Below are 19125 nucleotides of genomic sequence, written 5' to 3' on the forward strand. Positions count from 1 at the left end.
TATTCTCCAAAAAAACTGAGCTAGCCATTTTCAAAAAGAAAAAAGATATCAACTTGGCTCATCATGTGCTTAAATATAAGCGTAAGCGTGTGCTAGACGGTCCACAGCCCCCGCACAACCCGCAGTTGAGCTCCGTCTCTAAAACTAAAAAACAACTGGGCGAGCTGCAGGGTCCCTAGTGTTATCCGCTCGTTGTGTAATTTTCTCGTTTGTTGACTACATTGACAATGACATGGGACCTAGTTGTCAAACAATTAGGAGGAAGTTTTTTTGGCTTGTAATAACGAGGCACCTGCTTGCGTAATGCAAGGACCCTGGTGGGTCCCTACTGTCAGCCTCTCCACGTACAGTCATCTCCTGATTCCTCTTGGTTGTTAACCATGTTGACAACGCCAGACGGCGGCGGGCACATCAAGCGAACGAAGGCGGAGAACGACGACGAGGCCTCGAACGGGAACAAATAGGTGCCGTGGAAGATGCGACAGTGTAGTGGTAGGCGGAGGGGAATACAAGCAGTAGCGGAGCTAGGTTCAGCCTATGTCCTAGGTAAGCAATGCAACTACAGTGAGCTATAGTGTCGTTTTTGCTACAGTACGCTACAGTTAACTAAGAACAAATCCAGCATGCTAGTGTCAAGATCATCAAGATATGATATGCCATGTTTGCGCTATGCAGTGAGAAAATAAGTTGCGCGTTGCTGTGCTCCTTTAGGACTGGTGGACGTCGAGGAACAAAGCCAATGCAGGTGAAGTACAAAAGATGGCAGCAGAAATCAGTTCTTTCATCACAAAACACATGACTGATTTCACTTCGGTGATCATTCAGAAAATGCCCCAGCTGCAACAACCCCAGGTTTGGATCCCTCCAGCTACAAACTTGATCAAGATCAATATGGATGCTAGAACCGCCTTGAGTACGAGGGCAACTGTTGGAAATATGCCCTGAGGCAATAATAAAATGGCTATTATTATATTTCCTCGTTCATGATAATTGTCTTTTATTCATGCTATAATTGTGTTATCCGGAAATTGTAATACATGTGTGAATACATAGACCACAACATGTCCCTAGTGAGCCTCTAGTTGACTAGCTCGTTTATCAATAGATGGTCACGGTTTCCTGACCATGGACACTGGATGTCATTGATAACGAGATCACATCATTAGGATAATGATGTGATGGACAAGACCCAATCCTAAGCATAGCACAAGATCGTGTAGTTCGTTTGCTAGAGCTTTTCCAATGTCAAGTATCATTTCCTTAGACCATGAGATCGTGTAACTCCCGGATGCCGTAGGAGTGCTTTGGGTGTACCAAACGTCACAACGTAACTGGGTGGCTATAAAGGTATACTATAGGTATCTCCGAAAGTGTCTGTTGGGTTGACACGGATCAAGACTGGGATTTGTCACTCCGTATGACGAGAGGTATCTCTGGGCCCACTCGGTAATGCATCATCATAATGAGCTCAAAGTGACTAAGTGGTTGGTCACAGGATCATGCATTATGGTACGAGTAAAGTGACTTGCCGGTAACGAGATTGAACGAGGTGGTATACGGACGATCGAATCTTGGGCAAGTAACGTACCGATTGACAAAGGGAATTGTATACGGGATTACTTGAATCCTTGACATCGTGGTTCATCCGATGAGATCATCGAGGAGCATGTGGGAGCCAACATGGGTATCCAGATCCCGCTATTGGTTATTGGCCGGAGAGTCATCTCGGTCATGTCTGCATGTCTCCTGAACCCGTAGGGTCTACACACTTAAGGTTCGGTGACGCTAGGGTTGTAGAGATACTAGTATGCGGTAACCTGAAAGTTGTTTGAAGTCCCGAATGAGATCCCGGACGTCACGAGGAGTTCCGGAATGGTCTGGAGGTGAAGAATTATATACAGGAAGTCCAGTTTCGGCCATCAGGAAAGTTTCGGGGGTCACCGGTATTGTACCGGGACCACCGGAAGGGTCCCGGGGGTCCACCAGGTGGGGCCACCTATCCCGGAGGGCCCCATGGGCTGAAGTGGGAGGGGGAACCAGCCCCTGGTGGGCTGGTGCGCCCCCCTTGGGCCTTCCTTGCGCCTATGGTTGGAAACCCTAGGGGTGGGGGGGGGGCGCCCCACTTGACTTGGGGGGCAAGTCCCCCCTTGCCCCCCCCCTTGAGATGGGATCTCTAGGGGGCGCCCCCCTGGCCCCTATATAAAGAGGGAGGAGGGAGGGCAGCCGCACCCCTGCTCCTGGCGCCTCCCTCTCCCTCTACAACATCTCTCCCTCTCGTAGAGCTTGGCGAAGCCCTGCCGAGATTGCTGCTACTTCCACCACCACGCTGTCGTGCTGTTGGATCTCCATCAAACTCTCCCTCCCCCTTGCTGGATCAAGAAGGAGGAGACGTCTTCCCAACCACACGTGTGTTGAACACGGAGGTGTCGTCCGTTCGGCACTAGGATCGTCGGTGATTTGGATCACGACGAGTACGACTCCCTCAACCCCGTTCTCTTGAACGCTTCCGCGCGTGATCTACAAGGGTATGTAGATGCACTCCTCTCTATCGGTGCTAGATGACTCCATAGATTGATCTTGGTGAAGCATAGAATTTTTTTATTTTCTGCAACGTTCCCCAACAGTGGCATCATGAGCTAGGTCTATGCGTAGTTTCTATGCACGAGTAGAACACAAACTTGTTGTGGGCGTAGATGTTGTCAATTTTCTTGCCACTACTAGTCTTATCTTATTTCAGCGGCATCGTGGGATGAAGCGGCCCGGACCGACCTTACACGTACGCTTACGTGAGACAGGTTCCACCGACTGACATGCACTAGTTGCATAACGTGGCTAGCGGGTGTCTGTCTCTCCCACTTTAGTCGGATCGGATTCGATGAAAAGGGTCCTTATGAAGGGTAAATAGAAATTGGCATATCACGTTGTGGTTTTACGTAGGTAAGAAACATTCTTGCTAGAAACCTATAGAAGCCACGTAAAAACATGCAACAACAATTAGAGGACGTCTAACTTGTTTTTGCAGCATATGCCTTGTGATGTGATATGGCCAAAAGGATGTGATGAATGATATATGTGATGTATGAGATTGATCATGTTCTTGTAATAGGAATCACGACTTGCATGTCGATGAGTATGACAACCGGCAGGAGCCATAGGAGTTGTCTTTATTTTTGTATGACATGCGTGTCATTGAATAACACCATGTAAATTACTTTACTTTATTGTTAAACACGTTAGCCATAGAAGTAGAAGTAATCGTTGGCGTGACAACTTCATGAAGACATGATGATGGAGATCATGATGATGGAGATCATGGTGTCATGCCGGTGATGAAGATGATCATGGCACCCCGAAGATGGAGATCAAAGGAGCAATATGATATTGGCCATATCATGTCACTATTTGATTGCATGTGATGTTTATCATGTTTTGCTTCTTATTTGCTTAGTATGACGGTAGTAAATAAGATGATCCCTTATAATAATTTCAAGAAAGTGTTCCCCCTAACTGTGCGCCGTTGCGAAAGTTCATTGTTTCGAAGCACCATGTGATGATCGGGTGTGATAGATTTTAACATTCACATACAACGGGTGTAAGACAGATTTACACATGCAAAACACTTAGGTTGACTTGACGAGCCTAGCATGTACAGACATGGCCTCGGAACACAAGAGACCGAAAGGTCGAACATGAGTCGTATGGAAGATACGATCAACATGGAGATGTTCACCGATGATGACTAGTCCGTCTCACGTGATGATCGGACACGGTCTAGTTGAGTCGGATCATGTATCACTTAAATGACTAGAGGGATGTCTAATCTGAGTGGGAGTTCATTAAATAATTTGATTAGATGAACTTAATTATCATGAACTTAGTCTAAAAACCTTTGCAAAATGTCTTGTAGATCAAATGGCCAACGCTCATGTCAACCTCAACTTCAACGCGTTCCTAGAGAAAACCAAGCTGAAAGATGATGGCAGCAACTATTCAGACTGGGTCCGGAACCTGAGGATCATCCTCATAGCTGCCAAGAAAGCACATGTCCTAGAAGGACCGCTAGGTGAAGCACCCATCCCAGAGAACCAAGATGTTATGAACGCTTGGCAGTCACGTGCTGATGATTACTCCCTCGTTCAGTGCGGCATGCTTTACAGCTTAGAACCGGGGCTCCAAAAGCGTTTTGAGCAACACGGAGCATATGAGATGTTCGAAGAGCTGAAAATGGTTTTCCAAGCTCATGTCCGGGTCAAGAGATATGAAGTCTCCGACAAGTTCTACAGTTGTAAGATGGAGGAAAATAGTTCTGTCAGTGAGCACATACTCAACATGTCTGGGTTGCACAACCGCTTGTCCCAGCTGGAGATTAACCTCCCGGACAAGGCGGTCATTGACAGAATCCTTCAGTCGCTCCCACCTAGCTACAAGAGCTTTGTAATGAACTACAATATGCAGGGGATGGTGAAAACTATTCCTGAAGTATTTTCAATGCTGAAATCAGCAGAGGTGGAAATCAAAAAGGAACATCAAGTGTTGATGGTCAATAAAACCACTAGTTTCAAGAAAGTCAAGGGTAAGAAGAACTTCAAGAAGGATGGCAAGGGAGTTGCCGCGCCCGGTAAGCCAGTTGCCGGGAAGAAGCCAAAGAATGAACCCAAGCCTGAGACTGAGTGCTTTTATTGCAAGGGAAAGGGACACTGGAAGCGGAACTGCCCCAAATACTTAGCGGACAAGAAGGCCGGCAACACTAAAGGTATATGTGATATACATGTAATTGATGTGTACCTTACCAGTACTCGTAGTAGCTCCTGGGTATTTGATACCGGTGCGGTTGCTCATATTTGTAACTCAAAACAGGAACTGCGGAATAAGCGGAGACTGGCGAAGGACGAGGTGACGATGCCCGTCAGGAATGGTTCCAAGGTCGATGTGATCGCCGTCGGCACGCTGCCTCTACATTTACCTACGGGATTAGTTTTAAACCTCAATAATTATTATTTAGTGCCAGCTTTGAGCATGAACATTGTATCTAGATCTCGTTTAATGCGAGATGGCTACTCATTTAAATCCGAGAATAATGGTTGTTCTATTTATATGAGACATATGTTTTATGGTCATGCCCCACTGGTCAATGGTTTATTCTTAATGAATCTCGAACGTGATGTTACACATATTCATAGTATGAATACCAAAAGATGTAAAGTTGATAACGATAGTCCCACATACTTGTGGCACTGCCGCCTTGGTCACATTGGAGTCAAACGCATGAAGAAACTCCATGCTGATGGACTTATGGAGTTTCTTGATTACGAATCATTTGACACGTGCGAACCATGCCTTATGGGCAAAATGACCAAGACTCCGTTCTCCGGAACAATGGAGCGAGCAACCAACTTATTGGAAATCATACATACTGATGTGTGCGGTCCAATGAGCGTTGAGGCTCACGGAGGATATCGTTATGTTCTCACTCTCACTGACGACTTGAGTAGATATGGGTATGTCTACTTGATGAAGCACAAGTCTGAGACCTTTGAAAAGTTCAAGGAATTTCAGAATGAGGAAGAGAATCAACGTGACCGAAAGATAAAATTCTTATGATCAGATCGTGGGGGAGAATATTTAAGTCACGAATTTGGTATGCACTTAAGGAAATGTGGAATCGTTTCACAACTCACGCCGCCGGGAACACCTCAGCGTAACGGTGTGTCCGAACGTTGTAATCGCACTCTATTGGATATGGTGCGATCCATGATGTCACTCACCGATTTACCACTATCATTTTTGGGGATACGCTCTAGAGACAGCTACGTTCACTTTAAATAGGGCACTGTCTAAATCCGTTGGGACGACACCATATGAATTATGGTTTGGGAAGAAACCTAAGCTGTCGTTTCTGAAAGTTTGGGGATGCGATGCTTATGTCAAGAAACTTCAACCTGAAAAGCTCGAACCCAAGTCGGAAAAATGCGTCTTCATAGGATACCCTAGGGAAACCATTGGGTATACCTTCTACCTCGGATCCGAAGGCAAGATCTTTGTTGCCAAGAATGGGTCCTTTCTGGAGAAAGAGTTTCTCTCGAAAGAAGTAAGTGGGAGGAAAGTGGAACTCGATGAAGTACTGCCTCTTGAACCGGAAAGTAGCGCAGCTCAGGAAGATGTTCCTGTGGTGCCTGCACTGACTAGAGAGGAAACTAATGATGATGATCAAGGTACTTCGGATCAAGTTGCTACTGAACTTCGTAGGTCCACGAGGACACATTCCACACCAGAGTGGTATGGCAACCCTGTCCTGGAAATCATGTTGTTAGACAACGGTGAACCTTCGAACTATGAAGAAGCAATGGCGGGCCCAGATTCCAACAAATGGCTTGAAGCCATGAAATCCGAGATAGGATCCATGTATGAAAACAAAGTATGGACTTTGACAGACTTGCCCGATGATCAGCGAGCGATAGAAAACAAATGGATCTTTAAGAAGAAGACGGAAGCGGATGGTAATGTTACCATCTAAAGCTCGACTTGTCGTTAAGGGTTATCGACAAGTTCAAGGGGTTGACTACGATGAGAATTTCTCTCCCATAGCGAAGCTGAAGTCCGTCTGAATCATGTTAGGAATTGCCGCATACTATGATTATGAGATATGGCAAATGGACGTCAAAACGGCATTCCTTAACGCCCATCTTAAGGAAGAATTGTATATGATGCAGTCGGAAGGTTTTGTCGATCCTAAGAATGCTAACAAGGTATGCAAGCTCCAGCGCTCCATCTATGGGCTGGTGCAAGCATCTCGGAGTTGAAACATTCACTTTAATGAAATGATCAAAGCATTTGGGTTTATGCAGACTTATGGAGAAGCCTGCGTTTACAATAAAGTGAGTGGGAGCTTTGTAGCATTTCTCATATTATATGTGGATGACATACTTTTGATGGGAAATGATATAGAACTTTTGGACAGCATTAAGGCCTACTTGAATAAGTGTGTTTCAATGAAGGACCTTGGAGAAGCTGCTTACATATTAGGCATCAAGATCTATAGAGATAGATCGAGACACCTCATAGGTCTTTCACAAAGCACATACCCTGATAAGATATTGAAGAAGTTCAATATGGATCAGTCCAAGAAGGGGTTCTTGCCTGTGTTGCAAGGTGTGAAATTGAGCTCAGCTCAATGTCCGACCACGGCAGAAGATAGAGAAAAGATGAGTGTCGTCCCCTATGCCTCAGCCATAGGGTCTATCATGTATGCCATGCTGTGTACCAGACCTGATGTAAACCTTGCCGTAAGTTTGGTAGGAAGGTACCAAAGTAATCCCGGCATGGAACACTGGACAGCGGTCAAGAATATCCGGAAGTACCTAAAAAGGACTAAGGATATGTTTCTCATATATGGAGGTGACGAAGAGCTCATCTTAAAGGGTTACGTCGACGCTAGCTTCGACACAAATCTGGATGACTCTAAGTCACAAACCGGATACGTGTATATTTTGAATGGTGGGGCAGTAAGCTGGTGCAGTTGCAAGCAAAGCGTGGTGGCAGGATCTACATGTGAAGTGGAGTACATGGCAGCCTCAGAGGCAGCGCATGAAGCAATATGGGTGAAGGAGTTCATCACCGACCTAGGAGTCATACCTAATGCGTCGGGGCCGATAACACTCTTCTGTGACAACACTGGAGCTATTGCCCTTGCCAAGGAGGCCAAGTTTCACAAGAAGACCAGGCACATCAAGTGTCGCTTCAACTCCATTCGTGAAAATGTTCAAGATGGAGACATAGATATTTGCAAAGTGCATACGGATCTGAATGTCGCAGATCCGTTGACTAAACCTCTTCCGCAAGCAAAACATGATCAACACCAGAACTCTATGGGTGTTTGATTCATCACAATGTAACTAGATTATTGACTCTAGTGTAAGTGGGAGACTGTTGGAAATATGCCCTAGAGGCAATAATAAAATGGTTATTATTATATTTCCTCGTTCATGATAATTGTCTTTTATTCATGCTATAATTGTTTTATCCGGAAATCGTAATACATGTGTGAATACATAGACCACAACATGTCCCTAGTGAGCCTCTAGTTGACTAGCTCGTTTATCAATAGATGGTCACGGTTTCCTGACCATGGACATTGGATGTCATTGATAACGAGATCACATCATTAGGAGAATGATGTGATGGACAAGACCCAATCCTAAGCATAGCACAAGATTGTGTAGTTCGTTTGCTAGAGCTTTTCCAATGTCAAGTATCATTTCCTTAGACCATGAGATCGTGTAACTCCCGGATGCCGTAGGAGTGCTTTGGGTGTACCAAACGTCACAACGTAACTGGGTGGCTATAAAGGTATACTACAGGTATCTCCAAAAGTGTCTGTTGGGTTGACATGGATCGAGACTGGGATTTGTCACTCCGTATGACGGAGAGGTATCTTTGGGCCCACTCGATAATGCATCATCATAATGAGCTCAAAGTGACTAAGTGGTTGGTCACGGGATCATGCATTAGGGTACGAGTAAAGTGACTTGCCGGTAACGAGATTGAATGAGGTATTGGTATACCAACGATCGAATCTCGGGCAAGTAACATACTGATTGACAAAGGGAATTGTATACGAGATTACTTGAATCCTTGACATCATGGTTCATCCAATGAGATCATCGAGGAGCATGTGGGAGCCAACATGTGTATCCAGATCCCGCTGTTGTTTATTGGCCGGAGAGTCGTCTCGGTCATGTCTGCATGTCTCCCGAACCCGTAGGGTCTACACACTTAAGGTTTGGTGACGCTAGGGTTGTAGAGATACTAGTATGTGGTAACCCGAAAGTTCTTCAGAGTCCCGAGTGAGATCCGGGACATCACGAGGAGTTCCAAAATGGTCCGGAGGTGAAGAATTATATATAGGAAGTCCAGTTTCGGCCATCGGGAAAGTTTCGGGGGTCACCGGTATTGTACCGGGACCACCGGAAGGGTCCCGGGGGTCCACCGGGTGGGGCCACCTATCCCGGAGGGCCCCATGGGCTGAAGTGGGAGGGGGAACCAGCCCCTGATGGGCTGGTGCGCCCCCCTTGGGCCTCCCCTACGCCTAGGGTTGGAAACCCTAGGGGTGGGGGGGGCGCCCCACTTGACTTGGGGGGCAAGTACCCCCCTTGGCCGCCGCCCCCCACTTGATATGGGATCTCTAGGGGGCCGGCGCCCCCCATGGCCCCTATATAAAGAGGGCGGAGGGAGGGCGGCCGCACCCCTGCTCCTGGCGCCTCCCTCTCCCTCTGCAACACCTCTCCCTCTCGTAGAGCTTGGCGAAGCCCTGTCGAGATCGCTGCTACTTCCACCACCACGCCGTCGTGCTGCTGGATCTCCATCAACCTCTCCCTCCCCCTTGCTAGATCAAGAAGGAGGAGACGTCTTCCCAACCGCACGTGTGTTGAACGCGGAGGTGCTGTCCGTTCGACACTAGGATCATCGGTGATTTGGATCACGACGAGTACGACTCCCTCAACCCCGTCCTCTTGAACGCTTCCGCGTGTGATCTACAAGGGTATGTAGATGCACTCCTATCTCTCATTGCTAGATGACTCCATAGATTGATCTTGGTGAAGCGTAGAATTTTTTTATTTTCTGCAACGTTCCCCAACAGCAACGACATGTAACTCAAGCTTAGAAACGATACAAAAAGCCCAAGGGTTAATTGTTCATCAAATTTAGATAAAACCCATATTGAACATGGTAATAACATCTATCCCAACCAGTCTTTTTTGCAGTCACAATTAAATGGATCGGTCTGATCCATGAAATCAACATCCTGTGCAAAAAAATCTATTGGACGATGACTACAAGTTGTTGTAAATAGAAGCCGAGCACGTTCAGAAGCCCATTTGTCCACCTGAAACTTCTTTTTTTGCTGTTCAACATGTCCGTCCATGAGAAATCTCTTGTTGAAAAATTTAAGCCTCATGGACAATAGTAACCTCGCATTCAACAGGAAGAATGTGACAAAGCTTTCGTTTGCCTGGTTGGATGCATATCTTTCCATCGTTGTTGTCCTCAAACGAATGTCATGAGAACTGAGAAAATCCTAGTGCTTATTACGCTACGGATTGGTTATATGTTTTTCTCCATGTGTTAGTGCCTAAGTAGACATGAAGATTGAAAACAGTTAAGGTCTGAAAAAAGAGCATGCGAAAGAGAGACATCTGAAGGTTAAATCTAGTACAATATATACGGGCTTTCAATGTGCACGAAATCATCACCTCTCTATATAAATTCTCCAGACATCGAAAGCATCACAGCAGGCCAATAATTATGTTCAGATCATAACTAAACATTCCGATATATAAGAACTTGACAGAATCCAGCATTATTGATAAGCTATCCATGGACGAACTCTTCATTGAGCATATAACATAATATTAGTACCCAAAGTGTACTCCAAGATGATATAAAACTTATGCGAACAAATGAAAATGAAGCTTATGATTACAAATGTGTAGATGATAATATATGGTACCTGAAAAAGTGAGGAGCCAAACACCAACTTGTCGTGATCATTAAACGGACACGAATTACACACTACTAGGGAAAAGCCTATACACAGAAATTTAGCAACAGCGCCGGTCAAAAAAGAGCGCTAGTGCTAGATAGCAGTAGCGATTGATGAAAAACCGCGCTACAGATACAATCTTAGCGGTAGCGCGTGTAGTGCCAAAAGCGCTACTACTAATATTCCCGTTGGTAGAATGATAGGATACGCATAGCAGTAGCGGGCTTGGAAGAAGTGCGCTACCGCTAGGGCATAAGTAGTAGCGCGTTTCCTACGAAGAGCGCTACTACTAATGGAAATAAAATAAGATGAAAAACAAATAGAAAAGTAAATGAAAATGAAAGAAATAGAAAAAGGAGAAAGGAAAAAAATAAAATGTAAAGCATAATAATTGAAAGAGCGAAAAAACGGAGGAAGGCATAGCAGTAGCGTGTGTTTGTAAGAGGCGCTATAGCTAACGTAGCTGCAGCGCGTGTCCTAGACCCCCGCTATAGAAATAGAAAAGAAAATTAAAAAATGGAAGAAAATTACATAGCTATAACAGCAGCGCGTTTTGTAAAAACCGTTATAGCTATCTTAGCTATAGCGCGTTTTACGAAACACGCTACCGCTAAATTTGACTTAACCAAAAAACCGTTTCCCCCCGGCCAACACTTCTTCCCCAAATCCCTCGACCCACCCCGCGCTGCCGTCTCCCCGATTCGTCGTCGCCCCACTTCACCGCCGTCTCCTGCCGACGTCGACGCCACCAGAGCCGTGCACCGTTGACGCCACCGGAGCCACCCCCAACGCCACGGAGCCGCGCGGCCTCATCAACGCCACCGGAGTCGCCGTCGACGCCACCGGATCCTCCCTCGCCACAACTGCCTCCCTCGCCGTCACCGGAGACGCCCCTGCCTCCCTCGCCACTATTGCCTCCCTCGCCACCACCGGAGCCATCCTCTGTAAGCCCCCACCCTCCTCTCTCTCTCATGCATAGGTTAGCTAGTTTAATTAGCTTAATTATCTAGGTTAGGGCAAAATTTTAGTTAGGGCTTTGACAGAGAAGTAGTTAGGTTAACTAGTTTAATTAGGTTAATTATCTAGGTTAGTGCAAAAATTAGTTAGGGCTTTGACAGAGAACTAGTACTAGTCAGGTTAACTAGTTTAATTAGGTTAATTGTCTAGGTTAATTAGTGCAAAAATTTATTTAGGGCTTTGACAGAGAACTAGCTGCGTTAACTAGTTTAATTAGGTTAATTATGTAGGTAAACTAGATTAACTAACTAGGTTAAATAGGTAGGTTAATTAGGTTCGTTGGATTAACAAGCTAGGTTAAGTAGGTTGGCTAGGTTAGAGGAAAATTTTATTTTAGAGCATTAGGTCAGAAGGGTTAGAGAAATGGAGTTCCTTTGCAATTTAATTGGGTTCTGTCCTAGGCACAGAAGGGTTAGAGATAATAATGTGTGTTTGTGTGAGAGAGAGGAATAGCTAGATCAACATAATTTGGGTTTTGTCCTAGGCAGAGAAGTGTTTAGTGAAGGAAAATAATTTAGGCAAATTTTATTTTAAATATGATCCCTTCCTATACTTTTATTGGTGATTATATCTTTTCATTGAAGTGGTCATGTTATATCTTTTCATTGAAGTTGTTCGATTGTGCCCAAGTGGCTTTGTTGTTTCCAGGGAATGATGCTGAGTGGCCTATGTTTTGCCGGAATGTTGATTCATTTCTGTTCCGGCAAATTTCAGGTTCTCGATTTGTCCACTTTTTAGCAAAGGTCATGCCGAAATTTTCCGTGAATTTCGGCATGACTTGTGCTACAAACTAGGACATATCGAGTGCCCGGGATTTGTCGCACCAGGAAGGAGTCAACATTCCTGCAGAACAATAGTCCTTTTTTATGTCATTATTCATTTTATTAGGTCTAGAATTAATTGACTAGATTTAATCATAGGAAACATGGCTAGCAACGATGAAGGACAGGGTTCTGGTGATTGCGACGAGGTCGACCTGGCGGCAGACGAATATTTTGGCCTTACCGACGATCAACCGATGTTGTTGCTGGGCCCACCGGTGGCATCGGGGACTGAGACCGACACGTAGACTGGTGCTGAGACTGAGACTGGCGCTGAGATTCAGACCGGCATCGAGACCGGCGCTGAGACCGGTGTTGCCTCGGGGAGCGGAGCCGGTGTAGAACCGAAAGCAAAGAGGCAACGGCTTCCTAACAAACTCAGGACTACTAGGCTGGTGGTCACAGAGGTGGATGACGGCATTTTTGAGCCAAAGGCGCCCGAGGAAGCTCGCTCGTGCTACGGCAATCAAATAGGCTGCATCGTACGGACAACCGCCACCATCAATGATGAGAAACTACAGAAGATAGAAAATATGAGGAGCTCCCTCCTAAAGAAGTTTCACCAGATATTCTTGTTCCCTGGCCGGAATGAGAAGGATTATGAAGATCCAGACGAGGACCCGGCAATGAAGAAGATAAACAAACACGCCATGACCAAGTTCAGCGATGCGTTGGCCTCCTGGAAAACTCGAGTGAAAGCAAGGATCATCGACAAGAAGGAACCCTACTCCGAGATTGTAAAGGATAATCCGACAATCATGGAAGACCAGTTTCAAATATTCAAGGAGGCTTGCGAGGCCGAAGCTGCCAAAAACAAGTCTAAGTACATGAAGGGGCTTCAACAGAGGAACATTAGGAGCCACCACCTCGGAAGCCATGGTTACGGCGGAAAGAGGACCAAATGGGCCAAGGCGGATGCGGAAGCCGCGAGTCTGGGCATCCCAGACCCCTTGGCGGATTTCACCGTCCCGCAGGAGCGTGACGTCCTGAGGGCCCGACACCGTTGGGACCCAGTGAAGAAGGTTTACGAGACAACACCGGTCATTACAGAGTTCATGAGACTGCTGGTAATTTTAGTTTCTGATCAATTCGACTGCACACGTTAGTCAAATTTGTAAACGATCCTTGTGCCTTTTGCAGAGAGAGCAACACCGGATTGCGGCCAAAAGCGACTCGTCGTCTGAGGCATTGGCGAGGCCCAAGTGGGACACTCCATTCAACCGAGCGTTGAACATATTGAAACGACAACCGGTGGATACTCGACCATCGTATGGACGCGTGCACGGTGTCGGAGACGGCGCCACATGGAAGAAGTACTACCGTGAGACCACGGAGGAGAGAAAGGAAAGACGGAGGTTAACTGAAGAAAACATCGACAAGAAGGTTGAGATTGCGGTTGAGAAGAAATTATCTCAGACAGTTGCAACAGCGGTAGCTGCCGCAAAACAGGCGGTTGCAGATTTGTCTACTTCCTTGGTGACGGGCGTTATCACTTGGACAAGGAAAAATCCAGAAAAAAATGCAGAGGACTTTCCCCTTGCTGACTTCTTGGGAGCACCTGCTCCCGCACCGGCTCCCGCACCTGCTACCGCACCTGCTCCCGCACCGGACGTGCTCGGCGGTGCTTCATCTTTGGCTGAGCTCAACGCCCTCACGGTATCTGTCACACCGGCCCCCTTCAATATAAATGTATAATCTCCCGTTTTCGTTGCCTTTCGGATGTCTCACGTCGCAGACTTTTCTTTGCAGGCCGACGAAACCCCGTGCACCATATTGTACACCATCGACGACCAGAAGGTGGTTGTGGGGAAGGCGACGATAATGAAGCCGAAGGAACCATTGTTCCACAGTCGGCCGATCCCCCCGAACGTCTTCAAGGTTTCCATGGCCAGTGTCGAACCATGCCACGAGAATTTGCCTCCTCCAACACTACTGGTGGATGACGAGGAGACACCGCGGCGGCTTGGTGATTGTTGCAATGGGTGGGTGCTGTTGTTGCCAAAGAGTTTGCTTCATCTGGAGGCGGCCGGGAGCATACCCACGAGCACGCAGCCTCAGCAAGGTATGAACATCAACACCCCACCTACCCAATTAGCGTCGGGTGTCGGGTTGGGTGATAGCAGACGGGGTAAGGAGGAGGCTCCATTAGTCGCTGATGACGTCGCCATGGATGGGGATGAGGATGACGATGGCGCTGAACAGTATGTCTATACTGGCGCCTCCTCAGGGTTTGAGTGTCATGAGTCGGTGCCTGAATTACCGTCTCAACATGTTATTGACGACCTTCCGGTAGTAAAGAAGTCTAGGAAGAGAGCGAGGAAAGGCAAAAAAGTTGATTCTATGATCCAGCCGCCTCAGCAACCTCGGCTTCAGGACCGTATAGATATCCCCGATGAGGATAAATGGCATATCCCCGGTCAACCAATCCTACCTGCAACAATGCTACGGCCAAATTCAGCGATCTAAGGAGACTTCATGATGATGTGCTGCGGGTAGAGAAATGCCTCATCGCCTGGAAAGATCCAGGATACCCACTCTACGTGGTTAACATTCCGCGGCAAATGTCGTACGTCGACAGCTTCCCTGCGGATAAGTTCTTCCTCCGATTCGATTACATATTCGACATGTTTCACGTGAAGAAGCTGGATTTTACGTTTGTCCACCTTTATGCCTTGCACATGAACTACATCATTGGGGTTGAGCAGATACATCATATCTGTGTCGCTGACCCGTACTACATGCACGAGAGCTTCTTGGGAGTCTGTGCAGAGCAGCGTGAATATGCGACGGATTACATCGTCAGTTTCATGCTCGCCAATAAGGACAAGGAGGCGATTCTCGTGCCTTATCATCCCGTGTAAGTCATCCGCGCTGCTATCCTTCCTTTGATTTCAATAATTCATTTGCACGGTGGAGGCTAATTAATTTGAGGTGTACTTATTTTGCGCAGCGGCGGGCACGCCGTCCTCATCATCCTCTACCCCCATTCTCCCACGCTCTTTACTTGGACTCGTCGAAGAACATTCACAAAAAGGATTACACCCACATCAAAGATGTTCTCGACAGTGCTATGTTTTACTACCAAGCAAGGGGTGGAGAGGTTAGGGACAAGAAGAGAAGGGGCGGCATGGCCGCCTTCAGCCATAAGACCGACTTCTGCTGCATCCAGCAACCGAACGATTCTCTTAATGATGGATTCTATGTCCTACACCACATGCTGGAGTACAGACGGGATCACCAGAACCTTCACATGTCACCTAGATCTGGCGATGCCCATATTCTGCAATGGGCAAAGGACATAGGAGATATCGAGGATCATCGACTTCGAGCTGACTTCTATAACATCCAGCGTGAACTTGCCCAAATCATCATGAAAGAGGTCGTCGGAAAAACAGGGATGTTCTACGGAGGACAAATGTCGCGGGAAGACATCCGAACATGCATAGCCTCTCAGCGTCTCGACATGAAGCCTTTCACTAAGCTCGGGGACTATCTCCCTGACCTCGATGGATGGCGCGGCATGTTGGAGTGATTGTCGATATATGACAATGTGTCTGTTTAGTCCATACTTTCTGTATGACAAAACTTCGAGTTATGCGTAGTGAAACTTTATTTGTGATGTAATTAAACCGTCCTCCTCCTCGACTAGCGAAGATCACTCTAGTTAGGGCATTTTGGTTATGATGAACTTTGTTATTTATGCTTATGATATGTTGTTTCTATTTTTGTCAAGTCTGTCTCTTTCTGTTGCTCAACTATATATGTTGCATATCATCTACTCATGTGACGATGCAGGTGCATAGATCATCGATGGCGAAGAAGTGCTACGCCAGGAGTATATATACGATGAGTGGCCGGAGTGTCAGGCCCAGGTGTTGCCAGTTTCCGGTTTCCGAGCGGCAGGCAGTAGTTAGTTTAGGTTCACGCTAATGCGAGAGAGGGATACGAACTCATGTACTCAAAGTGATAGCTCTTTTCGCGTATACCATTGTTTAGATGGATGACGATGTATTTGCAAGTAATCAAGGACTTGTATCGCTATTTTCGAGATGATGACGAGAGACCATTTGTGTTGGATGATGATTATGATGAGACTATTTGTATGTATATGCTATGATTATATTTGTGGTCTCGCAGGCATTTGTATGTGTATCATGATGACATTTCTATGTGCTAAAGATTCTTCTATAAAGCCTATTCAAATACAAAACAAATATGCCAAAAAAACAAAAAACCTGTTAAATTAGCAGTAGCGAGTGTATAGAAGTTAGCAGCAGTGCCTCTATAGCAGTAGCGCGTTGCTGCAAAGGGCGCTAGAGCTACTAGCAGTAGCATGCTCCCAATAAGCACGCTGCTGCTACACTTGTGTAGCAGTAGCGCCAGTGACAATGCGCTACTGCTATATGTTAGCTGTAGCGCCTTATTAGTAGCGCCCCACCCCGCACTACTGATACACCTAAAACCCGCGTTGCTGCTAGCCTTTTCCCTAGTAGTGACACCCAAGGTCTCTCGTTTGGGTGCATAGACGACAGTTATTTGCGAAGGTTTATAACAATTATCAAGGAGCAACCTTTGAAGTGAAGGGGCATCTTCGATGATGAGCTGCTGTCCTACAAAACAAATTCCAAAGCTTTTAAGGTGAGGCGACTTTATTTGGAGACAACGGATAGGGATTTCTATTCCCAAAACAACCAGCAAGCGCTCCAGGGTAGGGAAACTGGAGTGGATGATGCTGTGCAGTGAGGCCTCTGACAGATAAACCACCACAAGCGAAAGTTTTTTTTAGAAGTGGGAGTCAAAGCATTTGTACCAGATCGTCTGGTAGATAGCACCGGGCGAAGGGGCGGTGTGGAGAGTGGAGGAAAAACACGAGATGGACAACACAGGTCTAGGCACAAATTCTTGGTTTTTGGTTCGTGGTATGAAACTTTTGTGGTAATGGTAGAACTCAAACTGCTGGAGTTTTTCGAATTCAGGGGATGTCAGCCAAGCGTCCGCCATGCAGGGTATGGACAACAGTGTCGGGATGCAAAGGGATTGAACGGGGCCCTGCTGGTGAGAGGAGAAGATGGCTCTGATGAGATCAAATTCAGGAAGCACAGATATCTGACGACAATCGAGATTGAGGGGTGCGGTGCGCCATAGAGGGCGCCACCGAGTTGAGATGACTTGTGTGCGACAACAATCCTTGGTGGGGAGAAGTGAGATGATCTCCCCAAGGATGTCGTGCGGGATCTACAACTGGTGTCGCCGCTGGTGGAAGCCTTATCCTCTTGGCGCTGGGGCCAGCCGACTCCATTTTCCTTGCGGGCATCGTGCCGAGCTCACGGGTTTGAGTAGAGTAGCTAGAGACGAGCCTGTGGCAGTGCGAGTGGGGAAGAAGGAGGGCTGAGGTTTTCTGTAGGAGTGGAAGAAGAGGAGCAGGCTTTTTCTGTTACGAGTAAGGAAGAAGGTGAGCGGGGGTTTTCTGTACGAGTGAGGAAGATAGGGTGCGGGGGGAATTGGGGGGCGACGGAAGCGGGAGAGTCCAGCGAGCTGCAGTATAAGTGGAAATGAGGAGGAAGGAGGGTTTTTCTGGGATTGCCCCTCTTTAAGAAATATGGGCTTTTCCTTGCAAAAAAACAAAAACAAATGGGCTTTAAGATGGATAGGATTTTGTATCAGCCTAGTCGGCTACCCATGTTTCGTACTGGAGGCCCTTAACACTAGAGGCAACCCATTAGAGACACTCTCCAGCTTATTGCCCATTCAAAAAAAAGAGACGACTCTATCTTAATTATGGCTCCTCAGCTGTAACATTTTTCAACTTAAAAAAAGTTATTGCTCCTTTTCAGGCCGGCTTGGCATCCACCAAATTAGAGGATGGTGTACTGTGTCCAGACACTCACACTGATCATAGCACGGGAAAATGAGGGGTTAAATAACATGCCCACAATATACGTAGATTGTAAAGGTTGACATGCTAACATTCAAACTAAGCTTCACAAGATACGGTATGCATACTAGCTAACATTCACAAGCACTTAAGTTCAGCATGTTTACGCATCTAAATGATTCAGAAGACTATAACCAAGACAAAGCTATGAGAAGGTGTAGAAGTAAAGAAAAAACGATCGATGCTTCTCTGAGCAAAGGGCCTCCCTACGCACGCATTAATTTCCTAGGCATGCTTCTTTCTACTCAATGTTGCGTGCACTTTGAGCATGTTGGCTCATCTTGCAATTTACACTGACACAATGCAACAAATAGAGGAGGCAATAGAGATCACTCAACATCAGACCATTTTGTGCAGTTCCACTGAAATCATCTTCATTGTCCTGAATGTGAAAAGATAGGAAAGCGACTTAAATGGTGTCGCAAAACAGTAGCACATATCAATAGCTCGGCATGACAAAACACGATCATCTGGATGAAGGGGATACTGACTTGCGTGAGGAAGACTATGAATAACTTTATAGGTGGTTAGTTGACTTCCACCTTGGGATCTCCTATGATGGCACAGAGGAAATTCTATCCAATCGATGAGCGCAATTCCTTCTGTGTGGCTGTAGAAAATTTGTCCGACTAACCCCAATATCTTTTTTGTGCAGTTCCACAAAAATAATGCACCGCCATTTGCACAAACCCTACACACCGGCCAGACCATCAATGACTCGGACCTTTTTATCTTGCGTTGATGGCACATCTGCAGTGCTTGTTTGCTCCTCCACACATGACAGGCTCGTTCCACACTGCAAACATAAGTCA

The sequence above is a fragment of the Triticum dicoccoides genome, chromosome 1B (assembly GCF_002162155.2).
Source record: "Triticum dicoccoides isolate Atlit2015 ecotype Zavitan chromosome 1B, WEW_v2.0, whole genome shotgun sequence".
In the NCBI taxonomy this organism is placed as follows: domain Eukaryota; kingdom Viridiplantae; phylum Streptophyta; class Magnoliopsida; order Poales; family Poaceae; genus Triticum; species Triticum dicoccoides.